Here is a 24,164-nt window from a genome sequence, read left to right as displayed (position 1 = left end):
TCGATTGCACAAATGTTCAGCGAGTGAAGTTTCAGTTACATAAGTTTGATAGAGGGTGGGCTTCAAAGTTTTGTGGACCGGAGTGTGCCAACCAAGGGAGGCCTTCAGTCTTCCTGATCCGTCTGAAGAACGAATGGCTGATTTCCCAATCAGTGACAAGCTGGTGAAAACCAGTCCAGACCCAAAGTCCCTTTGATCTCAAAATTATTTTACACAGTCACTTGTGTTTCAGGCCCATTAGAAAATGAAATTCCATGCTGTAATTCCTAATTGAATTAATTTTCTTCATTAAAAATCAATTTGAGTTGTCAGCTCAGTAGTATCCCGCACCCAAAGGCCTATGTCTCGTGAAAGTCTTTGTATCTCATCACAAGGCTAAAGAAACTTCAGGAGAACAGTTCATTTTATCCTACGTCAGGGCTAGGGCCCGGGTCACTAAAATTATGACCTATGATAATTTAGCTACGCACTCCCTCCTTTGAAATGGTGTCATATGAAGTTAGGGGGAAAAACTTTGTGCCTGCCTCCTAAGTGCCGCAAATTTTTGCATAGCTAAACAATGGAATCAAAAGAATCCACCTACCATTCAGGAGGTTATATATGATGCAAGACAAAAGGATTGCAAAATAAAATGTCTTTATCCCTTGAGAATAATAGTCATTTCAGAGTGTTACTCTTTTAAAATCAGAAGGCTTAAAGGTAATCGGTAGCCTATAAATACAGGGCAAGGTAGTATAAATAGGATAGGGCTGCCCGAAAATGAACCTCATTTTGATCTTCCTTGCACATTAAAATGCATGCATAGTAATGGCTGCAATTATTAAACTGTATTTTGGGAGCTTCCTGTTCAAATGAGGAAAAAAACATTATACAGATGCTTAAAATGTTATCACCTGATCGGAGAGTCTGGCCTTCTGGAGAAGTATGTACCGGAAACTGACCTATCAAGAGGCCCAGAGTCCAGGTGCAGCCCTGCTAGGTACAGCCAGCTGGCCTGGTGGCTTTGGGAAAGTCACATGACCTGTTTGGGTTTCAGGGTTTTCATCTACAAAATGAGATGTTCGAATATGGGATCCCAAATATGTGAGTGTTGAAAAATGGACCTCGGGTTGACCCTCGAAGACCTTCCCGTGAATAAGTATTGGTTAAACCCGGCAATGAACCCTGTGGGTAGATCCTACCTACCCCCTCTTCGGGGATTTCTCCCTGTATTAGGGGACAGGACAGCCCAGGGAAACCTGAGAACTTCGAGAACCACGTTTTACCCGGACTTTATTGAAACAAAGGTAGGGACAAGGCATGGGTAAGTGCGACCTTTGGCTGTGAATTGGCTCCCAGCTAAACCTCTCAAGTGTGAGCATCTAATTCAGTGGTCCGCACTGTGTGAGCCCCAGATCAGCAGCATCAGCCTCCCTGTCCTAGGAAAACAGTTCAAAATGGAAACTCTAAGGCTCCACCCATCCCAGACCCACTACCAAGTGGAAAAGTCTGGGGTTGGGGCTCCCAGGTCTTTCGGTAACAGGCCCTCCATGTCACTCTGTTGCACACAAAACGTTTAAAACCACGGATGTAACTGAACCCAGACCACAGGCCTTATCACGTGGAGAAACTAGAAGATCAAAACAAAAAGAGAATTTTATTCTAACGTCCAAAGGGGGGGGTGTGTGTCTGGGGGTGAGGGTGAGGGTTACTTGATGTGATCTCATCTCGAGCTCCGTTTTTTTTTTTTTTTTTTTTAAGATTTTATTTATTTATTTGACAGACAGAGACCACAAGTAGGCAGAGAGGCAGGCAGAGAGAGGAAGGGAAGCAGGGGCTTGATCCCAGGACCCTGGGATCACGACCTGAGCCAAAGGTAGAGGCTTTAACCCACTGAGCCACCCAGGTGCCCCTCGAGCTCTGTTTTTAATAGCGTCACCAAGATCTCTGGGACAATTTTCAAATGATGACTATGGCCATGAGGTTTTCCAGGGGAGGGGATGTACACAGGAAGGACTTGGTCTTTAGGGATACTCAGGAGAGACCAGACGGACAGGAAAAGTCTCAGTGAACAGCCTTTAAAAGGAGAAAGTCATCTTTGCCGAAATACCTGAGTTACTGGCCAAGGGAGACCACACGGTGATTCACATACCTGGTGCTTTCACCCGTGCTTTCCACTATCACCTGAAAGCTCTGAGGCCAGAACTGGGTTTCAAACCATAGAACCCTCAGCTAGAGAATGCAGAGCTTGCCAGTTATACTGGATTTGGAACTCTCTCAGGGACCATCTGTGGGTCCAAAAGAGGAATCTCCCCTGTGCTTTCTTGGATTTCAGTGATTGGCTTGGTGGAGGGAATAGTTTTATCACCGAATCAAAACCCTTGAATTGCTCAAGGGTATCTTCCTGAAGTCTGCTTGAACACATCTCTCCCCTTCAAGGTTCTCCTTTGGCTTTAAGACCTTCTGTCAGTATGAACACGGAATTGGATTCCGGGTAGAAGTTGCAGGAGACACATGGAGCATGGATTTCTGAACCCTCGGAATGCTCCAAAAGTAGAAGGTGGGTGGTAGGAGACAAGGCCACTAGCATTTATATAGCCTTGATGACAAAGAATTCTAATACATTTTCCCCTGGTCCGTTCCAGATTGAGAAGCCTAGTATACCCCGGGAGTGGTTCTCCTGTCCCTCTTCTGCTACCCCTCGACCCTTTTAGTTGTGGAACTCTTGGAAATACTAGAATTTTTGGCAGGTCATTTTAAAAGTCATGGAATGGAAATAGAATAGGAAAAAACAATGGAATGAAATTGAACTTTTTTTTTTTTAAGCAAGCTTTGGAAAGTTGAAAAAAAATTTTCCAATGTCATCTATCCAATGGACACACAATTTTTCTTTTAGAAAAATGGGCTTGAAATTACCCTGTGCTTACCTTTTCTTACTATTAATTCACTCCATTGATACCAAGTGGCTAAATAACCGAATTCTGTATCTTTTAGGGCAGGATATCAACGTTCAAGTGTTTATCTTTAACTGCAAAATAATTTAATACACATTGGTCAAGGTTTGACAGCCCAATTTTTAAGCATGCAGCGTACACTATAGTATGCTGTGCCAATCTGGTTGAGAGCCATTGGTCTACTGAGAGCCTCAGTGTAATCGGTATATGTATTACGTATGCAATTGTATCTTTCTCTTTTGAGCCGGGATCCACTTGAGTCAAGGACTACGCCTTATTCTTCCTGTATCCTGGTGACCAAATGAAGCCTAGATCATGCTAAACTGTGGTTTCTTAAAGGAATATATTAATTGACCCACACCCATTTTTTTTCTGTAACCTCCCCATACACACACATAAACACACACACACCAGCCATTCACTTTTTTTCCCTCTAGGCTTATCACTGTTTTTCCTTTCATTTTCATCACCTAGTGGCCAACATCAGAAGGTCTAGGACATGTCCCCTAAATCCAGGGTAACTGAATGTCGATTCCAGCCAGGGAGATCTCCCTTCTAAATATGACGTGATAATTATCCCAGACATTTTCAAGTGAGAGACTAATTACCACATTAGTTACTACATGACTTCCTCCACCAGCCAGCTCATTTTATAACTTCCCTTAGAATGACAAGGCACAAATGAGGGTATAAACTGGAGAGTATCAAGATGGTGTTTTTCTGCCTGAACTGAGATCGTGGGGTTTCTGGCCGTGGTTACCAAGTGGTGGCCCAAACATTTTCACTGAGCAAAATCAAACAACATGGAGTATTTCGCCCCCAGGGTTGATTTCAACAGACTATTGGGCCCAAAATACTGTAACTGCAAAAATGCTAGAAGGGTCTCTCAGAGCCTTCTGTGATTTCTGCAAGTTCTTCTTGATCTCCTGTTTTCTTTTGTCTTGGATTCATCACTCGGCCAAATGGATGGTAGGTCCTTCCCTAAGAGACTCAACTTGTCCCTTTCCATAATTTGATGCCACAGATTGGAATCCTAGCAATTATGAGACGAAAGGATAGGGGAAGTACAGAAATAAGATACTAGGAGCCTCCAAGATACAGTTTTATGGGGCCGAAATGATCCTGGGCATTTGGAGCAGCGGCCAAAATTGTGTATTCTTGGGGAAGTAGAACAAGTCCTAATTAGAAGTAATACCTCCTATTTCTGAGCCTCAGCGTACTTATCTATGAGAGGAGGCGGTTAGACACCTTCTAACATCTGTTTTTTCTTAATCGCAGTAACAGTGGCTGCCATTATCACATTGTTACTATGTCAGGCACTCTGCTAAAGCCTTCATCTGCATTTTCTCCTTTAAGCCTCAAAATATAAAACTCTGTCCCATTTTAAACCGAAAAGCTCAAAGAGATTGAATATTTCATTTAAGGCCGCAGAGCTGGTAAGTGAGAGACCTGAGTATTCTGACTCAGGTATGTTTGATACTCAAATCTGTGCTCTTCACCTGTACTGCATATGGTCCCCAAAGAGGCAGTTAATAACTTGTGGCAAAGTAGGAACTACTTCTAGACCACTGGTTCCCCGCTGGAGCACTTTTGTCCCCCAGGGGACATTTGACCATGTTTGCAGGCATTTCTAGGAAAAGGGGTGCTGCTGGCCCCTGGTGGATAGAAGCCAGAGACACTAATAAGCACTCTACAGTATGTGGCACAGAGCCCCACAGCCAAGAATTACCTGGTACAGATTGTCTGACACAGACCATAATACCAAGGTCAAGAATCCCTGGTCTGGGCCCAGCCCAGAAGCACCGTCTTCACCATTGTCCCCAGAAGTTAAAAAACATGAGCCCATCCTCCAGTAGTGACAGCCCTGTCCTTAAAGTGGTGCTCACATGGGCACCACAGCAGGACCCTCTCCGTCCATCCCTGTGTTTGTCAGCCACAGACCTTAGGACAAGATGGACCCACGTTCTGTTCCATCACGCCCGTTTCCCATCTCGCATATGGAGGTCTTCATTCACTCTCCTGGGATGACTGGGTCATAAGTGAGAGCTCAGTATCCTTATACCCCTCTGTCATCACTGCCTCCCTTCCCTTTTATAAACCTCTTGGTCGGCCTGCGCTCTTACAGATGGCCAGGTGCATGCTTGGTTCCACTGTGCACGCCAGCGGGAGCCACAGACCGCCATTCATGGACTGGTGCTCCGTGTCTTAGACACGCGGGGGAGGGCGTGGGTGAGAGGCATCCCAGGAGAACCCACTGGGAAGGAAGGGTAACTGGTGCAAGTAACGGGATTTGGGGTGATAGAAATGAAAGAATCCAGGAAGCTTGGCTTCTGGCCAAGGCGTTGGCTGAAGTGGACTCCCAGGGTTGGTTAGTTTTATTGTAGAGTAAATTGTTGCTCTGTAATGTAAATGGAAAATTAACTGTGTAACCAATCAAAGAATCTTTGTGATTCTCAGTGAAACATACCACCCAGATGAGTTAAAGATTGATGTATTTGCTTTCAAGAGACATTTTCTAGAAGAGATCGGGTGGGAAAAGAGTGTAATTGGAAGAAAGACGGAGGTAGTTTGGTAGCGGAACTTCCTTTGTGGAAGAAGGAAGAAAAAAAAAAGAGAGAAAGGCAGTGTTCAAAATGCTGTGTTTGCTTCATGTAACTTAATATGCAGAGTTCCAGCTAGACTGCTAAGAAGTCACAATAAATAGGCCCTTTTCATTCTATTAAAAAAAAGATGAATATCATTATGCACGCATTATTTATTTATTTGGGTCCGTGTGAAATGGGAAGAAGAGGAAAGAAAACTGGATGAGGCTGGAAGGCTCCCTTAAGACCTCTGACCCCTTGAGCGGCTCACAGAAAAGAGACGATGATCAGAAGTCACACCTGGCGTCCTGAGCTTTCCGAAGAACCCTCCAGCCGATCTGAGCAAAGTAAGACACAGGCAGGGGTCTCGCCATGGTCTCTCAGGCACAGGGTATAAGGTGGATAAGGACAGAACCAGTGCCCTGGATTAGTACCCGTTTTGATTTAAGGAATCATTTAAACACCTGATGTAGGAGAAAACAAAACCAAACAAACCCTTTGCTCTGCTGGGCCAGTCCTGCGAGCGTCCTATGCGCTGCTGTCCCAGACTTTTGGCCGCTTGTTCTCACAGTGACCCTGGGTGCGGTGGCTTCTGCATTTGGACACCCGAGGAAGCCGTGCCTCTGAGACGGTCAGATTCTCGTTCAAGTTACAGCATCAAGGACAGAGCAAGGATTCAAAACCGGGCTTCCACCTACTTGGTATTAAAGCCCGTTAGAGATCATTGTGATAGCTCCATCGTGTAAACGTACCGAAAGCTGTGAATGTTAAAATATACACATGTACACACGCACATGCACTTACACATATGCATGTGCACACATATATGGACAAATGCACATTTATGTCGGTATAAATAGGTGAATGAGACTATGAGCAGAATAGCAATGGGAACTCACTCTCTGCCCTGGTGTCTGGGAGGGAAGAGACAGGGGACCGTGGAGAACCCGAGTGTCCCCAGCCTAAGGAAGGCTGTCCGGTTCAGCAGATCTACCTGATCAGTGGGTCTTGGGAACTTGAGCTTAGAATGGCCAGATCTTCTGAGGCTTTTTCTTTTCTTTTTTTGAGAAGAGAAGCTGTTGTGCGGATGTTGGGCTGGCAAGCCACACCCTGCAGCCCAGATTGGGCCGGCACCTGCTTAAAGGTTTACCCGACTCAGGCCCCCTCCTGATCGCCACAGGAGCCGGGCTGAGTCATTGGGTGGGAGAATGTAGCGCCTTCAGAGCCCAACATCTATATTGCTTGGTTCTTTGCAGTTTCCCTACCTCTGATACAGGCCCAGCAAAACAGAAGTGGGTCGAATCCCACCACCCGCTGACCATGCTGGACCCCTTGGAGGGCATCTCGTCTCGCCCCTTCTTCCTTTTGTCAGCTTTCCACAGCAGGTGCTGGGGGTTCGTCAGAGGACCCTTCTCTCACAGTTCAGCCTGCATGCAGACCCCCTGGAGGGCTCCCCCTCGGACTCTGTGGGGCCAGGTGGGGCCTGAGAACCTGCGTGTTTAGCAGGTTCCCTGGTGATGCCAGTGCTGCCAGTCCAGGAGTCCACTTTGGGAAGTTGGGGCTTAGATATGCCACATTTGGTTTTCTGTTTGGTTTTTGTTTTTTTACAGGGGTATCTCAAAGCCCCCTGTAAGGGTTTCTGTTTTTTTACAGGAGTGTCTCAAAACCTCCAGCCTACATGTGGGTGACTAAATTGATCAAGGCAGAGGGATGAATTCTTTTTTTTCTTTTTTTTAAAGATTTTATTTATTTGACACAGAGAGAGATCACAAGTAGGCAGAGAGGCAGGCAGAGAGAGAGAGGAGGAAGCAGGTTCCCTGCTGAGCAGAGAGCCCAATGCGGGGCTTGATCCCAGGACCCTGAGATCATGACCTGAACCAAAGGCAGAGGCTTAACCCACTGAACCACCCCGGTGCCCCCAGAGGGATGAATTCTGTAGAACCCTTACGATAGACTCCCTGAGGCACTGCAAGCCCAGAGGAGGATTCTGTGAGTCCGCCTAGTCCTACAGACCTGCTGCATTTCCTAGTTTGAAGAGCATCTCTTTCTTCAAATAAGAGCATCACACTTACCCAGACCTATCCTAGACCACCCGCATAGCCCACAGGGTGGCTCTAGCTGGGTGTACTCAGTCTGTCGCATGTCGGTGTGGCCATGAAGAGGGGCTGTGGCGGGCTAACACTGCATTCATGACAAGCACAGGGAACTTGTCTCTTAATCCTAGAGGAAGATCTTTTATGTCAAGATCAACCCCAAATCTCGGATGGAATGGGACGGAGAGGGAGGACCAGACTCGGCAAGCAGCGTGAAGATTTTTAAGGACAGCCGTGAACAGAAGAAGGATATAGAATCAGGACTCGGAGGAATGCATGTCATTAAGAGCTATTTCGATTTCTCTGAGCATCCGTTTCCTCGTCTGTAACTCTGTTTCCTTACACTATTGGTATCACCTGGATGATTGTCCCAAGGATTATATTAGAAGTTGGGTATGTTGTAAATGTCACCTATAATTCTGGCTTATAAATCTTCTCTCCAACGTATGGCCCTGTGGCTGGCTAGGTCTTCCTGACAGCAATCATCTCAGAGATCCCAAGAATCTGGGCCTTTAGAAGGTCTGGGGGTAGCAGCTGGTGGTTCTGATTTGGCTCTGCCAAAGGGTCCCTCCAAAAAGCATTCCTATTTTTTTCTGGGCAGCTGCCTCGAAGCTTCTTCCATCCCTGGTGTTTCTGGGGGCCAGGACTGTTTGCTTCCCTCCTCCCAGCTAGCCAAACACTCTGTGCACATGTCTTCCTGCTGGCTAGGCTCCGAACAGCCCTTCCTTGCACGGCCTCCCCAGCTGTGCTGAGTTGAGCAGTAAAGGCTCTGCCAGCAGGCTCGGCGTGTGCCACTTACGGGACGAGGAATGTGGCTCCTGCCGGATGAATGGGGCTGCTGCCATGGAGAGCGATTGCTAAATAATTCACCACGGCAGACTGCTCCGATATCCATCCATGCGGGCCTGTCCTCCGGTGACCCTGAGGATGCCCCAGCAGGGCTCGTCCTCGCTGTGCTGCGGTGTCGAGGGGAGCGGGAAGAATCAACAAGGCAGCGTGAACACCCTCTGGGCTGTGAAGGGCTCTGTGGGCCTCAGCGGGGAGGCAACTCACAGCCCGGGTGCACTGACCCTGTGGGCTGCTGGCCGTTCAGGCCAGGGTGGGCGGGGGGCAGCTCTGGTCATCCTCACAGTCCAGAGTGTGACTGAGGGCATATTTACACTCAGATATTTTAAAATTTTTTAAAAATTCAAATGTTTTAAATTAAAAATTAATTTTTAAAACTTTAAAAATCCATTTTAAAAATTAAATTAAAAAAAAAATTAAAAAAATTAAAAGAACATTCTTAAAGAACCTGCTGTGTGCTTGGCAGTTTTACCTGTCATATTTCCTATAATCCAGAAAGTCCACGAGGCAGAGACTGCTAGAAGAGGCTGAGAGAAGGAAAGTGACTTGTCGCAGTTCCCACAGCTAATAAGGGGCAGAGTCAGGATTCGCCCTTGGATACATCCTGCATCACAGACCCCCTGTTATCCAGAGATGCCTGGCCATCAAGGGGCCTTTCTTCTCTCCTCCAGACGCTGGCTGTCTCAGTGCATCGGATCCTCCCAGGTTAGGGCAGACACTGCCAGGTTCTCTCTAAGGAAGGACATGACTGTGTGTAACTGAACTTCTCCCACTGTCCATTTCTGCTGGTGTTTCAAGTTGTGTTACCGGTTTTTTGTAGCTCGGACCTTGCCTTGGCTGAGTTCTCTGTTGAGCAAGGTCGTAGCTGGGAGGCAGTGTTGAAAACGATGGGCCTTGTCCCAGGAACTTCCTGCCTGAGGGACGTGAGGGTCTTGAGGCAGGATTCCCAGGTTCTCCTGAAGAGCCTCATTGAGTCAGAAGGTTGACAAGTTGGGACTTGTCCGATGAGTGGAAGGATGGAGTGGGACTGAAGCAAACTTGAACAGGGCTTTTTCTCAGCCTGGCAAGCCAGGAAGACTTATTTCTGCCATTCTCAAAAGGCCATTTTGCACAGTGCACCACACGAACCATCTGCCTGCAGAGCCAGAGGCAGGTCTGTCATGACTGTTTAACGGATAATAATAATCGTGTCTAACGCTGACAGAGTGTCCTTGCTGCATCTTGTACTGTGCAGAGTGCTTTGTGAAGATGATGAACTCCTATAACAAGAGGTTTTATAGTTATCACTGTGACTCACATGTTTCACAGAAGACTTCTGAAAAACAGAGAGGTTAAGCAACTTACCCGTGTCACACAGACTGTGAGTTCCGGAGCCCAGAATCAAATACAGATTTCTTTTCCAATTCCAGGGCTAGTTTCATTGTAGCAGGACTCTCTTTTAACCCAGATAAATGAGCTGCTCTTCATAGCTATTTATAGATGCTAAGAAGATTTAAGATTCAAAGGAACAGGAAGAATCCAGCACGGTGGGCTAAGAAGTATGTGTACCATAACTGCTCTTTGCATTCTTTTTTCTCCATCAGTCACTTGCCTGATGACATGCACAGGTGTGACAGTTGCCCAGGGTTGTGAGAGAATTGCAAAAAAAAATGCAAAAAAAAATGTTACATGGATGTAAAGGACCCCAATTATTAATCATTGTCACCATCCTAAATGGTTCATTGGCTGTGGTGGTTTATGACCATGGTAGACATGGGATAGGCCGTGGGTCACTGGGCACTTCATTCTACCATGTTTTTAAAGGGCCTACTGTGTGCAAGGCAGTGTTCTGGGTTTCGAGGATAGAGTGCTCAATGAAAATGAAAAGTGCTCAATGCTTAATTGAGTGCTCAGTGGAAAATCTTGCCTACCATCCCCTAGTGCTTACTGTTTAGGCCTCTGTAAGGAGACAGAACATAGAGTGACATAAGCAATTAAAATATACGATGATTTAAGAGTATTCGGTCCTGTGCATCAGTTTCCAGAATGACAGGGAGGGGAGCACAGGAGACCCTTTAACCAGGGAAATTATCATTTGATTGTGAACATTATTTAAAAAAAACAAGATACAACTATTTAAGGTGTCTGAAAATTATCCCAAGGGCATGTAGCAAATGCAGAAATATCTATTCAAGAAAAGCTACTAAATCTTGGTAAGAAGAGTGAGTCTGTGGCATGTGAACCACGACCCACCCCTCTCCTAATGCCCTTATCGGGATCACAGATCAATGTGATGGATGCTCACTTCGGGAGTATGCAGCCAAGAACATGGGGTTCCTTATCCACCTAGCTCTCAGTCTAGGGCTGTGATTTCACCCTGGGAGGGGCACTTTAGAGATTGGGAACACCCTGCCCCTGCAAAGAAGCCCTACCTTAGATCAAACCATGGAGCAATTTGTGCCCCAGGCTATTGTCAAAAATGGTAGAACAATCAGCTAGCAATTAGTGGAGGCTAACAGCTGGGTGTGATACCATAAATACAAATCAGCCAGGTGCTCAGAGAGAAGGTACTCATGCTCTCTGAGTAGCAATAGCAGAGGCTGCTCACTGCAGAGGAAAGAGACTTCACTCAACTTGTCTAGCTAGTCACCAAATAAATAAACAATAACATCAAGCTCCAGAAAAGGGAGGGAGGGGGTCAGTATCCGTAATTGCTTCAATATGTTATCTAAAACGTTCTGTTTTCAACAAAATATCATGAGTCATTAAAAAAGAAACAAAAACAACAACAACCACAGAAAACTCTGGCCCTTACACAGGGAAAAAGTAAGCAAAAGAAATGACAGATTTATCTGCAATTATGAATATGTGTAAAGAACTATAGGGAACTATGTCTAGAGAACTAAAGGAAACCATTAGGATGATCCATCATCCAATAGAGAATATCAATGAAGAGAAGTTATTTTTAAAAAGTAATTATTTGAAAAATGGAAATTCTGGAGTTGAAAAATGTAATTGAAATGAAAAATTCGCTAGAGGGGCTCAACAGCAGATTTAATCCGGAGGAAGAAAGAAACTGAAAACTTGAAAGTAGATCAATCAAGATGATGCAGTCTGAGGAATAGGGAGAAAAAGAAAAATGAACAGCTTTTTAAAGATAATTTAATTTTTTTCCAGTGTTATTGAGAAATAAATGACATACATCCCTATATAAAGTTTAAGGTGCACAGCGTGGTGGTTTTCTTTACTGAGTGAGTGTTTGAGAGCTATGGCATGGTATTACGCACACCAATATATGTGTGATGGGATTAGCTAAAGAGAGAAGAACGAGCAGGAAAACAATACTTGAAGAAATAATAGTGGAAACTTCCAAATCTGATGAAAAAATACTAGTCTACACATCCAAGAAGCTAATGCAACCCAAGTAGGTAAATTTAAGAAGATCTGTACTCACTACCTTGAGGCACATCACAGTCAGAATGTGAAAAGATAATGAGAAAATCTTGAAAGCAGCAGGGGAAAACAACTTATCGCAAATAAGGGAACTCTCATAGGATTAAGAGCAGATTCTTACGTCTTGGCAAAGAGATTGATACTCCCTTTAAATGTTAAATAGAATTACCCTATGTCCCAGCAATTCTTTGTTTAGATTTTTATTTATTTATGTGACAGAGAGATAGAGAGCACAAGTAGGAAGAGGGAGAAGGGCCCTCCACTGAGCAGGAAGCCTGATGTGGGATGCTCGATCCCAGGATGCTGGGATCATGACCTGAGCCAAAGGCAGATGCTTAACCAGCTGAGCCACCAAGGCGCCCTTGTCCCAGCAATTCTGTTCTTTGATATATGCCCAAGAAAGTGGAACATGCATCTTCAAAAAAAAAACTCTACACGGATGGTCCCCATAGCACTATTGATAATAGTCAAAAACGTGGAAACAACCCAAACGTCCATCAGTTGATGAAGTGGTGAAGAAAATGTAAATCTGCAGGCATTTTATTCAACAGTAAAAAGGAATGAAGCTGTGGTACAAGCTACATACAACATGATGATGAACCTTGAAAATATTACACTAAGTGAAAGAAACAAATTACCAAAGTTCACATATTGTATGATTCCATTTGCTCAGAATAGGCAAATCTGTAGACAGAGAGAATATATCAGTGTCTGCTTGGGGCTGGAATAGTGGGACAAATGGGGAGTGATTATTCCTGGCTAAGGCATGAAGGGTTGGTGAAAGTATCTTAAAATTAGATCGTGATAATGGTTGCGTAAGTCTGTGAGTATACTAAAATCTATCAAATTATACACTTTAAGTGGGTGACTGTATGATATGTAAATTGTATTTCAATAAAACTTGTTTTAAAGAGTGCCAAGTGCTAAGGAAAAAGAAAGTAGGGTAAAGGTTTGGCAGTATTAGCAAGGTGGGAGGGAAGACAATCTGGGATAGGAGACTGAGGCTTCACTGCAGTGACATTTTTAAGACTAGAAAAGGTGAGAAAGTGAGCCATGCTACTATCCATGGAAGGAACCTTTCAGACAGAGAGATGAGCCAGTGCAAAGACCTGGAAGATGGGTCTGGTGTGTGTGAGGACTAGTGTCCGTGTGACATCAAGGAAGAGAGGAGCTGGAGATGGTCCCACAGAAGTAATGGGGCCTTACTCTGAGATGAGCAGTGTTGGTGCATTTTGACACGCTATTTATTTTCAGAGAATCACTATGGTTGCAATTTTGTGAATAGACTGAACGGGGGAGGCAGAGAGAGGCAAGGGTGGATGGTGGCTTGCCTCTCCAACCAGGAGGGAGATGACGTGGCTTGGAGCAGGGGGAGAAGGGTGGGGATGATGGCCACGTGTTTGGTTCTGCAGGAACTTTGAAGGTAAAGCCAACAGACAAGTCAAGGATTACAAAATGTTCAGTAAAAGGGGTCAGAGAGTAAATATGTTAGGCTTTTCAGGTCATACAATCTCTGTTGGAACTACTCAGCTTTGCTGTTGAAACGTGGATGTGGCCGTAGACATGCATAAATGAATAATTATCATTGTGTTCTAGTACTGGTGTATTGGCAAAAATGTGAAACAGTAGACTTGACCAATGGGACGTGGTCTGCCAGTTCCTGGGTTAGATATCAGGTCAAGAGGAGGAAACGAGTGAAGGGTAGCTCAGAGGTGTTTGTTCTCAACCATTGGAAAGATGGAGTTACCATTAACTGTGAGAGTGAATCTTACCGGCAGAGCAGATCTGTGAGGACTGATCTCTTGGTAAATCTGAAAAGTCTTCAGACACCCAGATTTGTAAGCCTTGAGTTTGAGGAAAGGCTGGTCTGAGGTGGAATTGGAGACCCTAGACCGGATCCAGGAAGTGCGTGTATATAGAGAAGAGCAGGGGTCTGACGATTGAGCCCGGGGTTAGCTGTTGGGTAGATTAGGAGAACCAGCAAAAGGACATGAGAAAGTGCAGCCACGAGATAGAAGGGAAACCAGGAGAAGGTGACATCACAGAGTGAAGCTGAGAAAATGCTTCAGAGAGAGTAAATAGGTCTTTTCCTTCCCCACTCACAGAATCATGTTGGTATGCAAATGAGCAGAGAAATGTTCTTACAGAAGAATCCTGAATTCCTTCTAATTTCCAGACAAGAAAATTATTGTCAGACTTTTTTATTCATTTAACAAACATTCATGAGCTGTCAGGTCACCAGGCGCTCTGCTAGATGCTTGGAACAGGACACATGCCCCCAAAGGCACAGCCCCTGCCCTCAGAGAGCATGCAGTGTCTTTGGAGAGAGATATTAATCAGGTATTTCATTAACATTAACCAAGGATGGGTGCAGCTCCATCAAACACAGTAGGAGTTCTAAAGGAAAGGAGTTATCTAAGGAAGCAGTACTGTGAGTTTTCTACAAAAGAATTGATCTTTTGATCAAATGAGCACTTGGGTGGCTCAGCCAGTGAAGCACCTGACTCCTAATTATGGCTCAAGTCTTGATCTCAAGGCCATGAGTCCAAGCCCCACACTGGGCTCCATTTTGGCATGGAGCCTACTTAAAAAAAAAGAAAAAAAAGAAAAGAAAAAGAAGAATTGGTCTAATTTGGAGGGCCAGGGAAGCTTCCATATTTTTCTTTGTTTTTAATAATAAATGATTTCCAACGTATCACATCCTGACTGGGACACACCTGACTTTTGAGAGGATGTTTGAGAACCTCTGAACCCAAGGAAGAAATGCAGGCTCTGTCCTCAAAGCCAGGACCAAACCTCAGCTGTGGGACCTGGTGCCATTCTTGATCCTCTTTGAAAGTCATTGTCCTCATGGTACAACAGTGGATAGTAAAAGCCACAGTGCGAGTTGACAGTAAGGACTAAATGAGACAAAGTGTATAAAACACCTGGCACGGAGGTCCTTCCCATTCCTTGAGAAAAACAGTGTATCATTTTGTACATCTGTGACATGTTATCTTCCAAGATAATTTTCCCAAGACAGGTCTTCGCTGCAAGTTGAATGTGTTCTGAGGCAGCGAGTTTTTCAGCTTTTTTTTCTGGGGTATCTTCCATCTTGCCAACATTCCCTCCCCGGAGAAGCATGGGGAGCTCTAGTGCCCACATTTAGGAAGTGCCGGAAAACCAAAGCATCCCTGTGCAACTCTTGGTCGTTGTTCTCGTCCTTTATACCGAGAAAATTCAGGTTTCCCTCAGCTGTTTAATGAAAATGAGTACCTCCAAAAGCTGCTGTAATAAAAGTACAGCTTTCTCTCTTTAAAACAAAAGCGGTATTTTCTAGCACATCGTGTCAGTTTAACAATATTTTCATGGAAATGTGCGGTGGTAAGCATGTTTAAATCATTGATGCAGTTTCTAATCTTTTTGGGGGGAGGGAGCAAAATCTGTAACAGTCTTTCATTTGGATTTGCCCATGCTAGCCTGTCCACATTTCTCCTTTTAATTAATATAATTAAAAAAGGATAAGAGGCTGTGGTAGAATTTTGTGCGTTAGATGATCAGGATCAAGAATAATTAAAATGTCTGAGATGAGGCACATTCCTAAAATGGCGGAAAAGAGAAAGGAAGTCCTTTTTTGGGGGGGAGGGGTGGATTTAAAGTATGGCAGATTATTTTTCACAAGATTTAGAAATGTGTCCATAGTGTGAGAAACACTGATATGATGTGGAGTCTTTTTTTTTTTTTTTTTTTTTTGAAGATTTTGTTTATTCATTTGAGAGAGAGAATGAGAGAGGGAGCATGAGGGATGGGGAGGGTCGGAGGGAGAAACTGCCCCCCCCATCCCCACTGAGCAGGAAGCCCAAAGCAGGACTCGATCCCGGGACTCCAGGATCATGACCTGAGCTGAAGACAGTCGCTCAACCAACTGAGCCACCCAGGCACCCTATGATATGGAGTCTAAAACAAATAGGCAAGAAAGAAGGGGTGCTTGGGGTGGGTCGGTCCCTATGTCTGTCAAGAATTTTATAATTTATGTTTGTACCTCTCATTCTTGCTCCCTTGTCTGAAAACCAAGTGGGGAGTAACATTACACTACCTCTGTGCTGGGCACTCTTAGAAGTACTTTGTATCACCCGTTAACTCAGCTCATCTTCTTGGCACTCCTGGTAGCTAGATGTTTCTCTCCATTTTATAGATGGGAAAACTGAGGCTTAGAAAAGATGAGTGGCTGTTCTTGCCAAGTCACATAGGTAAGGAGATCAAAAGGCCCACATGAAATTCAGGTCTTTCTGTTGCAGGAGGCAGATATTTTATTGTAAGTCCTATTTGGAAAAGTGGATAGAAAGTGTTGAGGGGAATCTCCCTGTAGTGTTTCTTTTTTGTGAAGGTGCCTTATCTTTACCTGCACCCTGTGAGCCCCTTATGTGTCTCACCTGCCTTCCAGAAACCTCACCGGTTTATTTTCCTCATGGTTATATGGGTTCGCTGTTGTTGCTTGAGAGTTATTACAAATCAAGAATGTGGATTTTTTTCTTGTCATTTTTCTTTTTAGAGCAAATGAGCGAAGCAGATGCATCCTTGATGTCTAGCATTCATTTAGAACTATCATCATCTTTTGATGTTCAACATCCCATTGTTTTAAGACATGATGGTTTTAGTATACTGTGCTAATGCATTTACATGGCCAAAATTAAAATGGACAGCTGTGGTTAAGTGTTATCAGGGTTCCCCAGGATCTCTTATTTTCCCTGCCTCCGGGGCATGTACTTCCCAGCCACCTTGCAGTTGGATGAGGTCATGGGACAAGGTCTTCTCTAGAAGTGATCTCATTTGCCTCTAGGCTAAATCACCTAACTGCATCTCCAGAGGTTAGGTGTTGAGACCACAGAAACACCAGAGGGAAGCTGACTGGATCCCAGAGTCCCTGTAGAACCCCTGCCCCTCCAGGCAGCTTGGCATGAGTGTGAAATCAGTTCTTGTGGTTAAACTGCTGAGACTACAATGGTCTGTTACTGTACCAGAGTCCAGCCTGTCCCAGCTAATACAACAATTGCCAGCCACCTCAGCCCCATTTTTTTAAATGTACTAGATTTTGAAATTTGAGGATCATTTAAAACTATATAAAACTGTGCGTTTGTGTGTGTGTACACATATATATATGTACACACACATATATGTATGCACACATATATATGTATGTATAAAGTTTTTGAAGAATATTCTTTAAAATTATATATAGTTTGTATAGAATATGTGTTATACATACTATATATGTAATTATAAATTATAATAAAATTATAAACTATAAGCACACATAAAATATGTATATTCTGCTCATACATACTTCTTTCTTAATAAAATAAACTTAAATGAACTTTTGATCTTTGTTAGGTACATGCTTTGAAACTTTGGTAATATCCCTTATGGCAATTAGGATTTCACAGTAACAGGGCTAAGAGGTATTAATCTAAACTAACTAGAGCCTGTCTTTCTATCTCTCTCTTTCTCTTTCTTGTCTTCTTCTTTTTTTTTTTTTAAGAGAGAGAGTGGGAGAGGGGCAGAGGGAGAGAGAGAATCCCAAGCAGACTCCATGCTCAGCACAGAGCCCGATATGGGGCACGATCTCATAACCCTGAGACCATGACCTGAGCCAAAATCAAGAGTCAGACGCATAACCTCCTGTACCACAGGTGCCCCGACTTTCTCCTTTTAAAGTGTCCCTGAGACCAAGTCCCTGCCGTTGCTCTGTGTGACCAATGCCAGTTCCTACCATCTCAGTATTCAAAAGTCTTCCTTGAGTCGGAGCGAGGTCCCTCTTTAGTTTATTTCAAATCCATTTCGTCTTATTTTATACCTCCAGAAATGGAGGTAAGAGACTGTTCCTTAGGAGTGCCCTCCACAGAGCCCTTCATCTTGGGGGCCGCAGTCCCCTGCCACTTCAGCGAGCCACCAGCAGTGATTGCTGACCCTCCCCTCTACTCCTCTAACAAGATTTTGACAGATGCTGGCTAGAATGTAAAGCCGATTTGATTTTCCTCAATGTTAGGAGCTCCTCACGTCAGCCCCCACCCGCGTCCCGTCGGTGTCGGTGTCGCTCCGCTGTCCTGTGCCCTTACAGATGCATCCTTAATTCTGCGTGGGTGCTAACACTTTCCCCTCATATCTGTGCTCTTAGTCCTGCCTGCAACACCTTCTCTGGCAGCTCACATTTGACCTTGGCAATTACAGCCGACTTTACCTTTATGGCTTGTGGATATTGGGTCACGCTGGGTAAAGCTCCCCCCTGCTACCCCCATAAAATTGTTTTCTCATTCCAGGATAAAAGAAAGATTTTTTTTTTTTTGACCTTCAACAGAACTCAAATCATACTTTTCCTGATTTCTGATCACCTCTGCCACCATGAATCTAGTCTCCTGCGTGTCTCTACCTATACACGGTATGCACTTCCAGCCACTTATATGAATATCTTCCTTTCTGTCTAAATAGAAAGTTCTGAAGGTCAGCACTTGTGTCCTTGTCTCAACAAGTGTCCTGAATTTCAGAGATTCCCCAATAAATACTTGATTGTCTCAGAGGTATTCCTTGTTTTCCCTGCCACCCCCTGCCAAGAAGCTTGCTGTCCTAACTGTGGAATTTCACTCTGTTTTTGTAAAAGAACAGTGTGAGGTTTGTCCCTATTTACCAGGTCTCTGAAATTTCCAAGCAGCTGGGGTCTCACCTTGTCTAACACCTTGCAGTATATTTTGGAAAAATCCCGAGTAGGGTGGTGTCTGGGATGAAAATGCTTGTCATGAGGTATTACTGATCTGTGGGCTTTATTATTTTATTAATCTGTACAAGGATAATGCATAGATCTCCAGGTTCCCCATCACTAAGCTGTGCTCATGGAGCACACACTGTCACAAGGACCTCAGCAACGTGCTTTTGCACCATCCCCCCTCCTAACTGTGGTTAGACCTTTGAGAACCCCGCACGTGTTCTATCCTGACGTGCATCACACTTGCTCTAATTGTTTGCTTAATTGTCTTCCCCTCTCACTTCTGAGCTTTTTAAAGGCAGGACTCATGTCCGTCTTGGTCACCAGGAGGTCCCTGAGGCCTAACCCAGTGACTGACAAATAGTAGGAGCTCATTTAATGAGTGCAGGGTTACAGGAATGAATGAAGTGTCAACGCTTCCTAAGAGCCTAGTTGTCTTGCCCTCTTGTGCAGCTTCAGCGGGGGAGGCCTCTAGTGCCTGTTGGTCATTTTGACTGCTTATTTCCCTCGTTTCATGTCCCTTGCAAATGTCTGTTGTTCAATGTGAAGGGCACATCAGTAGCGTGCCCACGTTAGGTGGAACTTTGAGTTATACTTAGGAAGTGGGGATGATTTTCTGTCTCCATGGACCTACTTCCTCCTGTTTTTTGACTTTGTCTAGTCCATTAACTCATCAGTGCCAAAGTTACCAGTGAAGGCATCATTACGTCCAGGTACCAAGAGCTCACATTAACGTTTGATGTGTGCTCAGTGCTCAATGCTCAGTGCTTCATTCTGAGGGTCATTTGATTCTCTAAACAGCCCTGCAAAGGAAGACACTGTTCTTGTCCCTCCTGTTACAGATGAAAACCTCTGGCCCCAAATCATTCAGTTAGCAAATGTCAGAGCCAGGGTCCATCTGGCCCCAGGCCATCCTTTCCAGACCCCGTGTTCTGTTGTTAACTCTCATGAAGTTGGTAGTCCTGGGCCACCTTTCCTCTTTGCTGCTTCGCTGTTCATCACTTGTGAATTGCTTCTCAAGATTCTCATATGATCATGAGGCTACCAGAGAGTAGCAGGCCCATCTTCAGGTGAAGAAACCGGGACAGGGGCATGGAAAGTCGCAATGACTTCTCCATGGCCACTCCAGAGTAGGATGCCTCCTCGCCATTGGTGGCCCCAAAGTGTTGTATTTGCTCATCTCCTCCTTGAAGGAAATTGAGGTCTAGGGGGACCATCCGCTTCCCCGCCTGCTCTGAACTCTGCATGATGGACACCTCAAGTGGAGTGGGACTCATTTGTTCGTATTCTGTTTCAGCTAGTGCCAAGTCAGACTAGGTCCCATGATTTTCACCATGAAAGGTCTTCTCTGAACCGAAGAGAAGCATTCTGAAAGAAGTTATAGGGCATTATTAATACAATTACATATAACAAAAGAATAATTTAACTTCCCCACATCTAACAAAGAAATTCATTTGAAGCTTCAGGAACTCCCGCTGGAAGGGCAGAGCTCATCAGAGTGGTTTCCTCAGGTGGGGGAGTGTGGGCAAGGAGCCGTGCTGTCTGCTTTGTCCTGGGGACCGCTTCCATGCATGATGGGATAAACTTATCTCCCCACTTCCCCGGCCCCTCCCTCAGCCTCCACCTAAGGAGCCCCCAGCACTTCCTTATCACAAACATACCTGCGAGGATATCAGCCGGCACTTGCCTCTCACAGCATAGACAGGCAAAACTGAAAGAACACTTGATTTTAAACCAGAAGATGAGGTGACCATGTAAATACTCAGAGGATAGAAACAATGACCATCCTGGTGGAAAGCAGGCCTTGGTGATTTTTTTTTCTGACTTCTTCCAAAGTGTCAGAAATCACGGTTATTTATGGAGTGTGACATTGTATCAGTCCTCACTGCGTGGCATTCAATACTTGGCCCTGATCTCACTAGAGTGAGCTAGGAGAGAGCAGATGCTGTATCTATACCTAGTCCCTAGAATAGTGCATGGCACAGAGTAGATGCTCAGCAGATATTTCTTGAATGAAGGGAAGTTACAGATGAAGAAATTGAAGACCTCAGGAGTTTCTAGTCACTAGTTATTGGTAGCTAGTCGCCAGTAACTAGTTACTAGTAACTAGTCCAAGGTCCAATGAGACTAGTCCAAGGTCACATGACTTGCAGAAATGAAAGGATTCGAACCCAGGACTCCCAGGCTCTGTGGATTCCTTCTTGGTGATGGCTTAGATAGTCCTGTTGGAGCAGTGAGTGGGATGTTAGAGACCCAAAGGTGTTTAACAAAGCTGCAGTCTAAGATGCAGGAAATACAGGTTCTGGCCTACCCTTGCTGAATTCCCAGCCTGGCTGTAGGAAGAAAAACCCATGCTCTACTCAAAGCCTCGGTTTTGTAATCTGTAAAATGCTGGAATGGAAGAAGTGCTCTTTAAGAGTCCCAGGGTCCTCAGATACCCCTGAACTGATTTATGCTTTGTCATTTCTTATACTCAGGAGGAGCTAGGGTCAGGGCCAGAGGGAGGCAATGACTAATTCATCACCCAAGCACCTGAGGAAAATAGTCTTGTGTTTTATTTCCGGCATGCACAAAAATTCAAGGATGACGTAGTCTCCGACCAACAAACACCCAGAAATGAAAGTTAAAGAGACAAAACGAAGTACGGGCATTTGAAGACTCCATACATTTTGGGAGTGGGGGAGGAAAAAACGAGCTTGGATTCCACTCCAGGGTTGATGCAACATATAATCTAAAACAGGCGCTCAGGTTGATAACTGTGCCCAGATCCGAATCCCCGGCACACAAGAGCACAACCTTTAAAAAGAAAAAAGAAAAAGAAAAGAAAATAGGCGTATATCTTTAAAGCCTGTCTTCTTACGTGTGATATTTTTGTACTCCTTCGGGAGGAGGGTGCAGACCTAGGGCCTTCATATCCAGAGAAGGCTTTTCCCCCCACCCCTCCCTGGCTTGGGGATTATTGATTGGGAAGGCGAGGCTAATTTACATGTAAATAAATCTCGGTGCTGGGCAGCGGGTTGGGACGTCCAGATGCCGTGACTGACTTGCTGACGTCACGGCTTCATTAGCATGCGGAGGATGCGGGCACTGCAACAGCGACTTCTCCGGCACCACCAGCCTCTCCAACCACAGTTATTATTATTTTTTTTGGCCGAGCTGCACAGTTCGTGGTTCGGCGTCTTGGGCTCCTCGACCAGCTGACTGGTTGCCCCGGGTCTGGCTCCGGATCAGTTGGTGACGCTGACGCTGGGGTCTGTGACTTCCTGCGGATTGAGAGGCTGGGTTCGCAGGCAGGCAGTCGGATCCAGAGGAAGGGTAGAAGTCACACTTTTTTTTCCCCCCTTGCGCGGTGGGTGCCCAGCAGGGTCTCCATCCAGCAGCGCTGTTTTCCAGCAGTGCTGTTTTCCACCAGCGCATGCAGACCCGCTCCGCCTTGAGCCTGCCTCTGGCTTCGGGAAGGGTCTAGATTTTAAGAAGGGTTTCCAGAAGAAGATGCTTTGGCTGCCTGTGGTCCTGCTTGCGTTCTTAGAAGCCAGACCTGGGGAGAAAGTGAACTGTGGCAACTGACAAGCTCAGAGGGTCTGGTGGAAGCTTCCCCCACCCCTGAAACTGGGCATTTTATCCTCCTTGGAGGTAGGTAAGAAATTTGTTCTAATCCACATATTTAAAAAAAAAAAAAACAACAACTGTGTATTTTCTAGGGAGGCTAAGAAAGCTGCATATAAATGCTTTGCATGGAGAAGAGGTTATCAGAGCTCCATTATCTTAGGCAAGTGACATTTTTAGTGGTCCTCTGGTACCTTTTACCTTTTCTGTGCTGATTAGAAAGCTCACTTGCAAAGTGACATTTCACAGCTGTAGGGAGTCCTGAAGAAACGCTTCTGTCGTCTTCATGCTCTAGAAGCAGCAGTTCTGTAAAAAGAAGTGCAGCTAGCTTTAAAAAATAATCGTAAAGGGGAGAGGGTTTAAAAACCAAACACCTGCTTGTGTTCATGCCCAGCAGTCTCTTCTGCTCAGGATGTCAGAAACCATTAGAGGGTCTGGGGAAGGAGGACTTTGCTGAGACTTCCAGGGAAAGAAATGGTGCTCAAATAATTTTAGGTTTAATTTTAGCCAGCGCTTTCATGTTAGAAATGGTGACGGAGCTCCAGACTATGCCTGCACTACCGGGCTGAAACACATGACTCAGTGTATTCTCTACATTGGGTTTTTGGAGGAGTGCTCCTTGTTAGTGCTCCTTCTCACTCTTGGTTTCCGCAAAACCTATCAGAGCATTACTAATCCACCACGGAGGTCTTGCGATGAAATCCAGATCTTTAATCCCATTATTCTTTGTTGTGCGGTCTTAGAATATGCTGGGGTCCGGCGGGACTTGTACGAACCCTCAATAAGCCTGGCCGGGCAAAATCACACCAGGGTGAATGATCTGTACCAGGTGCGATGCCATCATCCGGTCCAAGCACGGCTCTTGCATAATTTAGGCACATGTATTATTTCCCCCTGCGAGAGTTCCGCTTCCAGGCCATGCATCCACGACCACAGTCAGGGGAGGGCTCCAGTGTGCCGTGAATATATCAGCACGGACTGCCATGCACCAAAGCTAAAGCTTGCAAGGCTGCAATTTGCTTTGCTTGAACATCTCTTCCCGGTGACTGTTTTATAGCATCTCCATGAGACTCAAACTAAAGGAAGCAGCCTGGCCTCCTCGCTGGAGGCCGATTTGGCAGCTCTAACCCTGCTCCCCAGAAGGGTTATTGGCTGCTGATGGCTTTCACAGATGGGTCAGGATCCTCATCCCCCTGGGCTCCTGAGTCAGTCACAACTTTGACAGAATTACCATATTTTGGAAATTTGGATTTTAAGGGCTCCTTGAGTGCTTGTAAAGGTTTTGCCTTTCCATCAGATGCTCTTTCCCCTCGGAAGTTCTTTTTTTTTTTTTTCCCAAACATTAAAACATGTTGGCTCAACTGGGCATTTCAGCCTATAAATAGTCATGGGGCAGCCAGAAATAATAAAATAGTGTTGTTTGGAATGGCAGGCTTGTAAAGGCTCACGATGTAGTGTAGAGAAATAAACAAATGTAGGAGGGAAGGTACGTTTGTAGAAGCCTAAAGAATGAGAAAGGAACTTGGAGGTTAGGCACTCTGTAATGACGTGGACCGAGGGCTCCAACTCTGGGTTATCAGCGAAGACACTGATAGCTAGCTCCCTTTCTGAGGATTGACCCCGTCTGTGTGATGGGGAGACCAGTAGGACCTCTAGGCAGTGCAATAGGTATAATTTAATGAGATAGCATAAAAAGCACAGTGCTAGCCCCCGGCACCGACTCAGTGAACTCTAGCCTTCCTTCTTGCCATCCTTGTGTCCTTTTTACCACTACTGGTGTCAGCACTGTTGCTAAAAACAAGACGGTCCACCCGAAAAGCCGTTCGTCTGCAAAGAGGTGTTCCTGGCGGCAGAGGTGCCATCCACAGTGACTATAATGTCCACATCCATTCCCACTCAAGGGAACCTTCCACCCCATTGACCATCAAGTGCAGCA

At 45.1% G+C, this 24,164-nt stretch overlaps 1 protein-coding gene across 4 annotated transcripts in view; it reads left to right on the top strand.

The window, feature by feature from the left end:
• Positions 1 to 24,164, top strand: part of PRICKLE2 (prickle planar cell polarity protein 2) — a 319,924-nt gene that overhangs the window by 182,582 nt on the left and 113,178 nt on the right. The window contains exon 1 of one of the 4 annotated variants that reach the window (XM_059390097.1): positions 21,167 to 22,255. The exons of 2 other annotated variants lie outside the window; for them this stretch is intronic. The gene's annotated coding sequence lies outside the window, so the exon portion shown is untranslated. Of the gene's footprint in view, positions 1 to 21,166; positions 22,260 to 24,164 lie in introns of those variants that run through there. One more of the 4 variants, XM_059390098.1, reaches the window with a different exon arrangement.

Source organism: Mustela nigripes, chromosome 2, assembly GCF_022355385.1.
Source record: "Mustela nigripes isolate SB6536 chromosome 2, MUSNIG.SB6536, whole genome shotgun sequence".
Classification (NCBI taxonomy): domain Eukaryota; kingdom Metazoa; phylum Chordata; class Mammalia; order Carnivora; family Mustelidae; genus Mustela; species Mustela nigripes.
The sequence above is the reverse complement of the archived record's forward strand: the minus strand, read 5'-3'. Positions and strand labels throughout refer to the sequence as shown.